The sequence below is a fragment of the Erpetoichthys calabaricus genome, chromosome 1 (genome assembly GCF_900747795.2).
Source record: "Erpetoichthys calabaricus chromosome 1, fErpCal1.3, whole genome shotgun sequence".
NCBI classification, from domain to species: domain Eukaryota; kingdom Metazoa; phylum Chordata; class Cladistia; order Polypteriformes; family Polypteridae; genus Erpetoichthys; species Erpetoichthys calabaricus.
In genome coordinates, this window is record NC_041394.2 from 142,672,308 (window position 1) to 142,675,870 (window position 3,563).

Consider the following 3,563-nt stretch of genomic DNA (forward strand, 5'->3'; position numbering starts at 1 on the left):
CTACAAAACTGCCTGACTCCGCGAAGTGAGGATGACATGGAAATGTACCATAAGCTCTCCTTATTTACTGATGGATTTCTACTCCTGTTTACATGCATATTTTTCTCTTATTTTTTTGTTAACTAATGAGCTCAGAAGAATACAAAACAGTGCATTTTAACATGGCAGTTACGGTGGTACTCCAACAGGCCAGATCAGCGAAAGCCTTTCTAAAATACGCCCGATCCGAAGTAAACATTGAAAGGAAACCATGATATTATGGCTGTCGTATCGTAACCAAATATACTATTTACATTATACAAGAAAAATATGTTTATTTATTATTTTGCACGCTCATAGAGAATTGCAGCCAAATTCCATGGTTACACGTGGTTTAGCTGTACCCGTTATATGTTTCATAATATACGACGGAAATTACATTGAAAAAACAACATAATATCCGATAGTGACGTCTTTTGTTCAACGTTCTGTCGAAACGGTACGTGCAACCAAACGCAAAGATGAGGTGGTCATTAGCGACACCTGGCGGCCACATTTCCGCAGATTGCCTTTTTACTTTCTCGTACTGTATACGAAGTAGAGGAGAGAGGACATGCAGGTTGGTGGGTGTGACAGAGCAAGATGTAGAGGACAGGAAGATATGGAACAAGATGATCCGCTGTGGCGACCCCTAATGGAAGCAGCCGAAAGAACAAGAAGTATACGAAGTAGAGCGAAAAGTATTGTAATTGTCCAAAAATTCAATGTCGAGATTTTGATGAATCAGTCCGAAAATACCATTTTTGGAACTATGTCTGTGTGTATGTATGTAAACACGATAAACTGAGAACGCTTTCACTAAGGTTAACCAAATTTTGTATATAAGTATTAGGTACAAAACGTAGATTTCTATCAACTTTTGGGCTATTTCCGCTAACCAGAAGTGGTACTTTACCTTTTATTGATGCAGCTGCAAAGACCGATTTTTTCAACTTTACTTTTATAATAATTGTTCAATATATTATTAATTTGATTTGATTTATTGTTTATGGTTCTTTAATGTACAAAATATAAAAATGTAATCATTGTATTGCGGTTTACTTCTCAAATATCCATCCCCATAGTATAGGAGAAAGTCTAGAGGAGACCACTCCCGATTTTTATGAAGAAGACTAACTTGGCCCTGTCAGAGGCAGTATGCCCTGTGATGGATTAGCTTCAGCCATTGTCTTGCGCTTTATACTGTTGGAATTGACACCTGCTTCCTGTTGTGCAAAAAACCAATGGATGTCAAGAGAAACTTCGGTAGCTTCTATGCTTTTAAAAGAAAGGTGGCATTTTTCAGAACCAGATTAAGACTCTATGGTACCCCAGGGCATCAGCATCTTTTGTGCCCCTACACACACACACACACACAGACAGACTGATGAAATGTAGTATAATGTAACAGCACCAACAAAACGTACCAGCCATAAGTCACCCATAGTATGAGCTGGCATGCCATTGTACAAATGAGCAGCTGAGTGCCTATAAAAATGACAAGCCTGCAGTGTTGCAGATAGAGTTCGTTTTAGTACAGCAATGGTGATTAGTCCTTTTAAGGATAACAAGCCACCCAAAAGAGCCATGTGAAGAACAGCCAGCATTATCATAAAAAAACAGTACATCAAAAAATTGTAATAACTTAGTATTATAGGTGTAGTATATTTGTAATGCAGAATATTATCTTTGTTATTGAAAAACAGATGAGCAGACAGTGTGTACCTTCTGATTCTTTATTGAACAGCAACCACAAACAAATGTGCAAGGCTTTACCAATCCTATGACTGTGCTTCAACCCACAATCAGGCATGAAGAACTGAACTGAAATGTGCACTTATTGTGATATATAACAATTCCTCCCCTCTAAAATTAGAAGTAGTTATCTTATTGTCTTTTTTATGGAGTAAATAAAACATTAAATTCTACCTATACTGTACATATTAAGTGTCAATGAGTCTATGTAGGGGCAAGCATATACAGTGCATCCGGAAAGTATTCACAGCGCATCACTTTTTCCACATTTTGTTATGTTACAGCCTTATTCCAAAATGGATTTAATTCATTTTTTTCCTCAGAATTCTACATACAACACCCCATAATGACAACATGAAAAAAGTTTACTTGAGGTTTTTGCAAATTTATTAAAAATAAAAAAACTGAGAAATCACATGTACATAAGTATTCACAGCCTTTGCTCATTACTTTGTCGATGTACCTTTGGCAACAATTACAGCCTCAAGTCTTTTTGAATATGATGCCACAAGCTTGGCACACCTATCCTTGGCCAGTTTCGCCCATTCCTCTTTGCAGCACCTCTCAAGCTCCATCAGGTTGGATGGGAAGCATCAATGCACAGCCATTTTAAGATCTCTCCAGAGATGTTCAATTGGATTCAAGTCTGGGCTCTGGCTGGGCCACTCAAGGACATTCACAGAGTTGTCCTGAAGCCACTCCTTTGATATCTTGGCTGTGTGCTTAGGGGTCGTTGTCCTGCTGAAAGATGAACCGTCGCCCCAGTCTGAGGTCAAGAGCACTCTGGAGCAGGATTTCATCCAGGATGTCTCTGTACATTGCTGCAGTCATCTTTCCCTTTATCCTGACTAGTCTCCCAGTCCCTGCCGCTGAAAAACATCCCCACAGCATGATGCTGCCACCTCCATGCTTCACTGTAGGGATGGTATTGGCCTGGTGATGAGCGGTGCCTGGTTTCCTCCAAATGTGACGCCTGGCATTCACACCAAAGAGTTCAATCTTTGTCTCATCAGACCAGAGCATTTTCTTTCTCATGGTCGGAGAGTCCTTCAGGTGCCTTTTGGCAAACTCCAGGCGGGCTGCCATGTGCATTTTACTAAGGAGTGGCTTCCGTCTGGCCACTCTACCATACAGGCCTGATTGGTGGATTGCTGCAAAGATGGTTGTCCTCCTGGAAGGTTCTCCTCTCTCCACAGAGGACCTCTGGAGCTCTGACAAAGTGACCATCGGGTTCTTGGTCACCTCCCTGACTAAGGCCCTTCTCCCCTGATCGCTCAGTTTAGATGGCTGGCCAGCTCTAGGAAGAGTCCTGGTGGTTTCTAACTTCTTCTACTTACGGATGATGGAGGCTACTGTGCTCATTGGGACCTTCAAAGCAGCAGAAATTTTTCTGTAACCTTCCCCAGATTTGTGCCTCCAGACACTCCTGTCTCGGAGGTCTACAGACAATTCCTTTGACTTCATGCTTGGTTTGTGCTCTGACATGAACTGTCAACTGTGGGACCTTATATAGACAGGTGTGTGCCTTTCCAAATCATGTCCAATCAACTGAATTTACCACAGGTGGACTCCAATTAAGCTGCAGAAACATCTCAAGGATGATCAGGGAAAACAGGCTGCACCTGAGCTCAATTTTGAGCTTCATGGCAAAGGCTGTGAATACTTATGTACATGTGCTTTCTCAGTTTTTTTATTTTTAATACATTTGCAAAAATCTCAAGTAAACTTTTTCACGTTGTCATTATGGGGTGTTGTGTGTAGAATTCTGAGGAAAAAAAATGAATTTAATC